This window comes from Anastrepha obliqua, chromosome 1 (genome assembly GCF_027943255.1).
Source record: "Anastrepha obliqua isolate idAnaObli1 chromosome 1, idAnaObli1_1.0, whole genome shotgun sequence".
Classification (NCBI taxonomy): Eukaryota; Metazoa; Arthropoda; class Insecta; order Diptera; family Tephritidae; genus Anastrepha; species Anastrepha obliqua.
In genome coordinates, this window is record NC_072892.1 from 82,084,700 (window position 1) to 82,096,407 (window position 11,708).

The following is an 11,708-nucleotide window of genomic DNA, read 5'->3' on the forward strand; positions in this document are numbered from 1 at the left end:
AAGTATCAGTGCTCTATCATGATAGAGCAGATGGGGAGCTCCTAGAAGTCCGCTGAGTATTTCAGCGGGTTAGGTTCTCATCGTAGTGGTTATGCATCCCACAAAGCAGTAAAAAACAAATCATAGTTGGTCAAGATATTGTATTAACTTTCAGGCAACGTGGTCTTAAAAATGTATGTGATCTGTTGTTTACTTTCATTCCATAAACTATTGACAGGAGATGTTGGAATCAATTTCTTAGAAGTTCCCAATATACTCTTCCCTTCAGCTGAGTATTGCAAATGGAAATTGGTTAGACACAACGTATATAGAATTTCTTAAGCATACCAAAACGTACTTCTTAAATAATATTTCGTGAATTTCTGGAGGAATATACTTTCTGCGTTGCTTTAGAATTTTTTGCCACGGCAGATACAATTTTTCCTCAGATTCATAGATAGTTTAATCCGAATACGGAATCAAGCCGACTGCTTTGGTAACAGCTCCAAAACTTATGTATGTCGTATCGAAAGGTAATGGGCGAAACATATCAAGAATTACTTTATCGTATCAAATCGCATGCTCTCACTATAACTTCACACCGACTTCTTTCGAAGATACAAATCCCATTTTTAGCTTGACAAGCAGGACAAATTGAATTGATGACTATGACATAGTCATATGGACTCATGAACTCTGTGCATGATTAGCATTGCCATACTGGTTTCAAATATTTCGCGAGCAACGCACATTTGATTTTCGTATTATGTAGCATATTTAGTTTGTATTTGTCAAATGCAAAGGTTCGACACTGGGCGATTTTCCGGCCAAGAGTAAAACCGTAATCTTGCATCAACAACTATACTCACCAGACTTCCCTTAAAACTCTTTCTTTTTGTCAAAACAGAAAATACCTTTGAAAACACGGATATTTGCCATAATTGTGAAAAAAATGTCCGCATCGTCGAAGAAGCTCAGGCCATACCAAAGCGCTTTTTGGTAAGACGTAGTTTGAAGATTGGAGAAAAGTATATTGTATCTGAGGGGGATTACTTTGAAGGTGACAAAATAAATATTGATTAATAAATAAATACTTTTTCGAAGAAAATTAAAAGTCACCTCAATTTTTGAACACACCTCGTATGCACTCTGTAGAAAAATTCAATAGAACCGATCTGCTGCGCTTCTCCTTTCCATATGTGTTAGATTAGGTTATACTGGCTAGCCGAAGCCGCGCAGAGACCATTGTGGTCCATAGCGATACCAGATTAGAGTCTAATTTTTTTTTTTTTTTTTAGCGAAAAAATTCATCTCTCAAGCCTCGCGTGCTGTTCGCGAATTATAGAAGTCGCTCAAGCTTCAGGGGTAACATCACTGTACACGCGTAAAATAAACACGATTTTTAAAGAATTTTTTTGTATAGAAGGAAAGGGAAAACAATCACTCTGATTTGGGTAGTTATTACTTATATACTAAAATACAAAACTACAAAGTTTGATCGAAAAATTTTACAAAATGGCGGCATTGGAGACATTTTTTTAATGTGGTTTCTCTTGAAGGAGCTCCGTGGCACGCAGCACAGAGGGTGCAAATTTTAATCTGGAACAAAGAAACATTTTTTTTCTTAATCTAGATAAGAATAGCTAGAGAAACACGTAGGGGATTTAAAAAATATTTATTTTTGTGGATTTAGCAAGCATTTGAAGGAAAAAACTCTATTTTGGACTAAAAAAACGGCACTTAAATAATTATAACAATCGTTTAAATTAATCTATCGAAAATCCCCTACGCCCTTCTCTTAAGAAGGTTATTATACAGACGTAGTGAAAAACCTGATTAAAAATATTTAAAATTGTTTGAGTTATGCTGCGTGCCAATTTCAGAAAACGTGTTTTGAGAAAAACGCGTTTAAAGTTTGGAAATTTGGAGAAGTCGTTAGGTAGCAGTCACTAACGCTTGGTTAAAAGCTTAAAATATTTATGAAATAAACTTCGGTAACGTATAAAACTTTTTGTTCTGTATTTTAAAAGGTTCAAAGAATTTTTTAAGCTTATAAAAAAAATCAATTTTTTGAAATTTCTACAGTGGTGTCACCCCTTCAGTCCAGGGATAAATACTACTTTTTCAAAACTGACAGCAACCATGTAGCATAGTCTAGTTTTCGAGAGAGCCGGACAGTTACATAGAAAATGCTTCAGGATTTCTCTTGTGTCCGGCTCATTGCACTACCTGCAATCATCGTTCAGAGTTAGATTTAGCTTGTAAGCATGCGCTACAACTAGGCAGAGTGCCCTGTTCGTACACCAATTAGAGTTCTACAGGTCCTTCTATCAAACGATATAACCGATTTAGTATACTTTCTTGTCCTCATATGCGTGTTTACACATGCTCCTGGCAACTTTGCAGTTGGTTTGACTAAGCCTTTCTTACCATATGCTCTTCTAGTTCTTTTTGAATTATGCGTAGGAGTTTAAGTACCTGACTTATGTGATCCCCTGCAATCTCGCGCCTTCCTTTGTTATTCATGCCCCGGAACCTAATATACACAAAGCCTGTAGTTACGTCAGAGCATGTTAATTTCTTCCTTGCATTCATGGACATTTTTGGATGAAGGACAGTATGATTTTATCGCTTTTACGAATATAGCTGCTTGGCTTTCTATGTAGGCTACTAGCGAATTTTTCATGTCGATGCTCTAGAAGTGTTGGTCCTTGGTTTTTTGTGTTGGTTGGTGTTGTAGATGTAGTAGAGGAGATTTAGTACGCCATACTTCCCTCTCCCGTACATGATATTGTCATCATAAAATTCGACCTTTTTAATGGTAATCACACTCAGTATATATGATGTTTACACGTATATGAAACATTCATCTGGATCCAATATTTTCAATGACTTTCAAGGTGGATTTAATCAACAACTGAAGATGATACATCGCCCTCTTAAGCCACTCTGTTTAGCTGATTTCCCGAATTAAATCATGTTCGCACTACGCAACAAGACGGATACACAAATATTTCGTCCAAAAACTGCTGTGCCACCAACTATTGATGCTCTGCATAAACTGTTATTACGAGATTTTTATATGACGAACCGTTAGATTGAGGCGCGCTGGACTTGCTTGTATATGTTTTATATTATTCAAATAATTCGTTCCCGCTGAACGCCACATAATCACGCAAAAAGAGGTTCATCTCGATTGGTGCAAAGAAATGTTGGAAAAATTCCATCAGGGTGCATTAAATAGCATTAATACGACAGAATTATGCACATAACACATGGCTGAAAAGTTCCGGGTTTAACACGTAGATTGCACTAGTTTTATTGCATTCACCTCTTTTTAAGTTAGTCCCTTAAAAATACAGCTGTTAAAATTTCGTGATATTATATTCATTAGTTCCTGAGTTATTATTATCAAAAAGAATTTCGAATTTAATTTTACACTACTTTTTGATGGGAAAATTACCGTTCAAGTGAATCAATGGGCTCCACTCCATCAGAAACAATAGTAAAATGACGGTTTGTAGAGATACCGAAGAGTCACAACGCAATGGACGTCGAAATGAGGCGATAACACCAGAAAAATTAAAAAAAAAAAACAACAAAATCGTTTTGAATGGCCGAAAAGTGAAGTTGCGTGAGTTAGCAGACATCGTAAAGATATCAAAATAAAGTGACTATGAGAAAGCTCTGGAAAAGAAATAAGAACGTGTTGATGTGTCTTAGCAGTGTTTAGCCATTAGGCTGGAGGCCAATGGGCTGGAAAGTATTTTGGGATGTGCGTGGTGTAATTTTCATCGACTATTTTGGGAATCAACAGTGAATATTATATAGCGTTATTGGAGCGTTTGAAGGCCGAAATTCCAAAGAAACGTCTTCATATGGCAAAGAAAAAAATGTGTTTCATGAAGACAATGCACCGCGTCACAAGTCAATTAGAACAATGGCAAAACTACATGAATTAAACTTCGAATTGCCCCCACATCCACCGTTTTCGCCAGCGATGCGTTAATGATTGCGTTGTTCCCAATGGAAATTACGTTGATGAATAAAGCTAATTTTGAACAAAAAAACGGTTTTTCTTTGTTAGGCTTGGGACTTTCAGTCCTAACACATGAAGTAAGGCTCCTAATTTAAGCAGCATATTGGCTGAGGGCGTCTAAGTTCTGCTTAGGAGCAACTGCTTGATGTAAAAGGTTGCCATTAGAGCAATATACAACTGTCAGTTTTGACTGGAACGGCTTAGAAAAATAAAGAAAACCAATTGGAACAGACAAATCATTCTACTCCACGACAAATCGAGCACTCCCACATCGGCTTAAAATAATTAATTTTTCTAACATTTACGAGTAAAGCATTGAATTGATGGCTCAAAATTACTTGATCAGGTCCTCATATCCACAAGAGGCCATACTGTAAGCTTGTTTGCACAATAGTGGAAACGTGATCCAATGCCCATCTTGCAGATCTTAGAGCAGGCAAAACACCACGCATTTTGTGGGAAAAAGGCAACTGTTTGCATTTACTTTGAGACTTTGGCATTGCACTCTCAACATAGTTTATTTATAAGTAGAGCTGCTTCGCTGTTATTACGTGCAATTTCTTAATCATAAGCCATTTGAACTAATTCCAGTACGGTTTGCCTCATAGATTTGCTTTCTAAATTTCTTAAAATTACTCATTTCATTTGAAGTCCAATCTTTGTGCAATGAACGAAAATAGGCGAATGCAAGAGCATATTTACATATTTATATGAATATTCAATGGCTTTTTATGCATTTGTATGTATAATATTTAGCTATTTTATATACATTTTATATGCATTCATTGAGATCGCTTCATAAATCATGAGTTCATCTAACAGAATCTTTGAAATTTTGTATTAAATGTTTGCGCACACCCACACTAGCATAAGAAAATAATGTGTTTGGCTGTGTATTCATTTGTATGTTTGTATATTATATATCTACGTACATAATTATTTATGCCTCGCACAAATTACATTAAAAATGCACAAATTCATAAGTTGCGTACGTTTCGTTGATACAATGTTTAGACATTTTGTTGTTGCTGTTTTTAATATTCACATACTCATGCATATTTATGTACACAATAAAAAGGATATAGAGGGAACAAAATGGCGTTGTAGGTGGGCAAAAACTGACATTTGACGATTAATGGGTGGTGGTTGGCTGTTAAAGTATGTATGTATGTATATTAGGCCGGGGCAATTTGTATGGCAATACATTTTTCGATACTGTGCCGTCAAAATTATGATTCCTCTTGTTATCACGAATTGAAAATAAATGTAATATGAACTTTGAGTTTCCAAAATAAGACCTTTACTTAATTGCTCGAAGTTGTGGGATTTTCATCTTTCGTATCATCTTCTACGTCTTGTAGCCATCTCTTTGTCGTCGCTACTGATTCTCGTTTCAAAAACTTTTTTGTCGTTCTTTCGCTGCTAATTCTTTGGACTTGTCCATACCAGCATAATCTTTGCGATTTTTTAAAACACGTTACATTTCGCCCCGCAGCGCATCAGAAAATTCACGTTATTAGCTTTAAGGATCCATGTTTCACAACCATCGGTTAGACCCGGTCTTCGAAATTTTTGTTCATCTGCAGATTTTGTTCCTTTCAATCAAGAAAGATTTCATAAGTTTGGTGCCCAAACACAATCTTGTATTGATAAGGACGGATCTTTATTTATGTTGAGTACTATGTCGTACTGAAGTCAGAATACGAAAAGTAAAATCATTCTTGAGTTATGGTCAAGTTTCGGTTTTAAAATCTGAAAAAAGTGCACTAAATTAAGTGCAATCATCTGTTAATGTGCATAACAGCTCAATCTCAAATGTCCTTTCACTAATTGAATTTCGGTATGTTAACAACATTTTCCAATCGGATTGCTAATTAAGTCTAATACTAACTTCTCAGCCGTGATATTGCGCCAGCAACATGCATTTGGCTTGCTGTGAAATATTGCTAGCAACATTGATTGTCCAAATGAGAAGAAATGTCAATTTATTAGCATTGCCCCAGAAGCACTAGGCAAATTTTGGTAAAAGAAAAGTTTTTAAACAAATTAATATGAAAATATTAAAAAGATTTGTTTACACTCTTCGCGAAGAAGTTCGCTTAAAATTGCCATATCTTCGGAATATTCAAACACAGGCACTTGACTCGAAAACAAATAGATGTGAGCAAATGTTGCGCAGTGTTTTCACGGCGTGAACCGAATACTACTTTGTCGATACAAACGAAAGTTCACGCATATTTCACGGCAATGCAATTTGTATGGATTTTGTTATTCATGGGTTTATCAACAACTTTGCATAATTTTATTATAAAATTTAAATTAATTTTTACTTTCAATACCAACCTGAAAAAAAATTTTACCAGCAATTTCTTTCCTAGACGTCAAAATATGATTTTTTTAGAGATTTTTGTTAAAAATTATGAAAAATCATCGATAAACCAATAGTCAGCTCCAAACCACAATCCGGTGAGAAAAGTTTGCTAATATCAGGGCAGTCCTTGCATACAAAAATTATTCGCGGAATATAACGGAACTATTTATGTATATTTTCTTTGATATATTGTGCATTCAACAAGTGAGTTTAATCGCGGATAGAAGCACGTGTTGTTAAAAAATAAAATGGAATCTTCGAACGCGTATAAGAGGCATATTTTGCATTTTTTATAAAAGTGGTAAAAATGCAACAACTGCTGCTGCAGAAATAAACACTGTTCATGGAGAGGATACCGTGAGTGTAAGAATTCCGCAAAAGTGGTTTTCAAAATTCCGAAGTGGTAACTGAGACGTGGAGGATGCCCCGCGCGCTGGTCGTCCTGAAGTCTTTAACTCCGACGCCTTGCTCGAACTCGTGGAAGCTGAGCCAAATTTGACAGTCGATATGATAGCTCAGAGGTTAAATTCATCGCATGGAACAGTTCACAGGCACATGGTTCAGTTGGGAAAGGTTTCAAACCTGGGCAAATGGGTTCCGCAAAGACTTTCCAACCTTCAGCAGAGAGTGAATGTGTGTTCTCAGCTGCTGCAACGGCTTGAAAATGAAAGTTTTTTGAACCGTTTCGTTACTGGTGATGAAAAATGGGTCCTTTACAATAATCCTGTTCGCAAACGCCAATGGTTAGATAAAGATGAAACACCAGAACCGACCCCTAGAGATGGCCTTCACCCCAAAAAGATTCTCCTGTCTATTTGGTGGGATATGACCGGTATTGTTTATTATGAACTTCTGGAACCAAACCAGACGATAACTGCCGATTATTATTCCCATCAGCTATTAAACCAGAATGAGGCACTTAAAAAAAATCGACCGTCTTTAATGAATAGACGCAAAGTTGTGTTTCACCACGATAACGTAAGACCTCATACCGCAAGGCAAACATTAGGCAAGCTGAACGAGCCCGGATGGGAGCTAATGCCGCATCGACCATACTCTACGGATATTGCACCTTGTGAATATCACCTTTTCCGCGGACTTCAATCTCATATGAATAACAAGAACTACTCCTCAAAAGAAGCTATAAAAAGGGATATCGAAGCGTATTTTAGCTCCAAGGACAAACAATTTTTTTGAGCAGGGAATTAAAAATGTGCCTTAACGTTGGGAAGACAGTGTAAATAATGAAGGAAAATATATTATTGATGGACAAATACTTTAAACATATTTTTTATTAATTTTAAAACCGCCTTTAAAACACGCACGAACTTAGGAACTTATGGACAGACCTAATATACCTATAATATAGGTTGGTCAGATTGGTGGTACTTTCTCCAATAGGGTTTTTATGGCAGATCACGCGTGACTATTGTCAAACTAAATACAGTAGGTTCTGTTTTTATGCGGTAGATACGTTCCGCAAGAAACAGCATAAAGAAAAAACAGCATAAAAAAAGCTACTAGTTCTATAGTAAAACTATAGATACGTTTCAAATGCTAAAACCGCATAAATCTGAAATAATCGCATAAAAAAGGGCACTAGTCCCATATTATTACTATAGATACGTTCCATAGACCGCATGAATCTGAAATAATTAAATAAAATCGCATAAACAAAATATTGTATCTTTGAAAATTATATCTTTATATATCTTCCATACTTGTAGGGTTAGCATTTCTGATGCAATCTGTGATGAGTTTTTGCTTAGCTGGTTTAGAATCTTGTTTATATGTACAATTCCCCATAGGTCGACATGCATTTTGTAATTTAAAAAAAAACCGCACTATTTCAAAACCGCATAAAAAAAAGCCGCATAAAAACAGAACCTACTGTACATATATTTTTTTCAGTATTCATTGACATTTCATCGTGGAAAGACTTACGTCTCAACAACGTTTACAAATCGTACAATTGTTTTACGAAAATCGACGCACTGTGAAGAGCGCACTCAGGCCAACTTATAGTGTACAGCGATGAGGCCCATTTTTGGCTTAATGGCTTCGCAAATAAGCAAAATTTCCATATTCGGGTTGAAGAGCAACCCGAAGTTATTTAAGAACAGCCATTACATCCACTGAAAACAACCGTTTGGTGCGGCCTATGGGCCGGAGGAAGCATCAGCCCATATATCTTCAAAAACAAGGCTGACGCCAATGCAACAGTAAATACCGAACGCTATCGCGCTATGATAAACAACTTTTTGATACCGGAAATTGAAGCCAGTTATCTATGCAATATTTGGTTCCAACAAGACGGCGCTACTTGCCATACAGCTCGTGAAACAATAAATTTACTGCTACGTCGTTTCGGTGAGCAATTTATCTCGCGTCTTGGACCAGTGGAATAACCACCAGGATCGCGTGATATCACACCTTTGAACTTTTATATGTGAGGGAATGTAAAGTCTAAATGCTTCGATTGAGGCATTAGAAGTCACCAAACTAACTAAATTTATTAATGAAATACCGACCGAAGTCCTCCAGTGATTGGTGTTTACGGATGGCCGGAATTCGACGCAGTTGCGGGTAACATTTGAAAGGGATTATATTTAAAAAATAAATGTCATATTCTACACAAAAATAATAAGTATTGAACAATCAATTTGAATTTGCATTTTTTTTTTATTACAATTTAAAATTGATCCCTAGGAAAGTCAACTCGCTTTAATAATTGGAAATTTGTAATGAACCAACTACATTTAAATGAATACACTTTTTTCAAGTCTCAAAAACGCAATTTGGCTATATCTCTACGGTTTTATTTTCCAATTTCATATTTGGATTAAGCGTAAAATTGTACGTGAAATTGTAATGTAACGAATGCACCAATGAAAATTCTATATAAACAAGACATGTTCCATGAAGCTCAAATTTTTGAACTTCGAAATTCATTTTACACCCATTTCGTAGAAAATTTTTTAATTTAAATTTAATGTAATAACAAGAGGACTCATAATTTGGACGACGCGGTACGGGTTGCAAAGTCGACCCGGCCTAATGCATGACTGTATGTGTAATGTATATACACATATACTTATGTACATATATATGTACGAGCTTTGATTGCATGCCACCAGAATTTTCATATCGCATGCAGAATACACAAACAGCCTTTCGAAAGTATAAGTTTTTGAAGACAGAAAAAAAACGACAAATATGGTGCAACTGTGAGTGGGTGCCAGAGAATCCGGCCACGTTGTCTCTTGGTAAAGGAACAAGCAAGGCTTCATGCAAAGCTTCGTACAGAGCGTAACGAAATGTTTACAACAACTCAGTTAATTATTCACGCAGTGTCGCTGCGTTGCTCTCAAGGCGAACACCAATAACATTCAGCAAAAAGAACGCATTCCATTGTTGACAATGAGCGCCGCATGGCTGGAGTGGGAGATGACAGCCAACCAAGCAGAGCTTTTAATATTTATAAACACAGCCGATTCACTAATTATAATTAGGAATTGAAAAGTTAGTAAAAGGATACTTGTCTCTCTAGAGTTATATATTTATACACATACATACATATTTGTGTATAGTGCGTGTGTGTGTTTTTGAGTGTTTACGTGCACAGAATGTAAATTTCGTGCACTATTTGTTGGCAAAAAATATGAGCTATCACGAACAGAAAGGGTTGGGTTGTTGGCAACTCGTTTCGTTCGGTTTTGGATTGAATACGAAAAGTGTAGTTTTTTTGTGGTTGGTAAAATATGAAAAATATTCTAAATGTTTGATGAAAATGAAAAAATGCGAAAATTTAGAAATATATACAAATGTAGTATACATAATTGTAGGTAAGATTTTAAGCAATTTGTTATTATTACGGCTTTTTATAATTTTATTCGTACTGCAGTTAATAAATGGAGTTTCAACGGAGTGGTCGACTCCACATCGCTCTGTATAATTAACCATTTATCACATTAATACTGGGCGAGTTTCGCTTTAAGATTTGGAATTACATAAATAGGAGATCCAATTAAGACATATGACGTGGGATCGCTCTTACATCAGCATTTATCGAAAATAGAAATTTTCTGATGAAGTGCATTTTTGGGCAAACAAGATTGTCGGAGAGAAAATATCCAATACGAATATCTTCAGACTAATAAAAATACCACTCATTTTTTTAATTTTACTTGGGCTATATTTATTTTCTTGGGCTCGTCATTTGTAGGAAATTTGAGTAATTTTGCGTCATTTAATTTACAGATATCACGAAAAAACTATTGGTACGATACGGAATGTCACGCTGCCACAGAAAAAAGGATGCTACCTATACTGGGTTGCCCATATTCGACGGACCTATGTGTTTTTTTTAAATCAAAGAAAAACACAATTTTTTTTGATGTTGACGATAATAATCATTTTATTTGGTTCAAGTAGATTTGTTGACCATGATATTTCTAAAATGACCGCCTTGAGCCTGTACGGCGTATTGTGCCCGTTTTGCAATATTTTCCATAGTTTTAGCTAACATTTCGGCTGGAATAGCGGCTATTTCCTCACGGATGTTGTTCTTGAGCTCTTCTATGGTCTTTTTCTTATTAATATAAACCTTTGATTTTAAATATCCCCACAAGAAGAAGTCAGGTGGCGTTAAATCGGGCGAACGCTGTGGCCAGTCAAAATCACCATTTTTCGACATCAAACGATGAGGAAACAATTTCTTCAAAAAATCGATTGTGGTGCGAGCTGTGTGTGGTGGAGCGCCGTCTTGTTGAAACCAGAACTGCCTCATACGCTTTCGACGAATAATTGGCATCACAAAAGTGGTTATCATATCGCGATAACGCTCCTGATTGACGGTAACAGCTTGACCATCTTCATTTTCGAAGAAAAACGGCCCAATAATCGTTTTCGCACCAATAATCGCCGCACCAAACAGTGACTTTTTCGTCGTAAAGAGGTACCTCTTGAATTTCGTGAGGATTTTCAGTGGCGTAAATACGGCAATTTTGCTTGTTTACCGTCCCATTCAATAAGAAATGAGCCTCATCGAACATGATGATTTTGTTCCAAAATTGCTCCTCATCTTCAGCCATTTCGATGACTCTTTGGGCCCATTCCAATCGACGAGGCTTGTCCGCAGGCAGCAATCTTTGCGTCAATTGAATCGTATACGGGAATAAATGCAAATCAATGCGGATAATTCGTTGTAAAGTGGTCCGAGCAATGCGCAACTGCTGAGAACGGCGATTTTGGGATGTCCTTGGCAACGTCTCAACACTGGCCCGTACAAGAGCAATATTCTCATCCAATCGCCTTGGT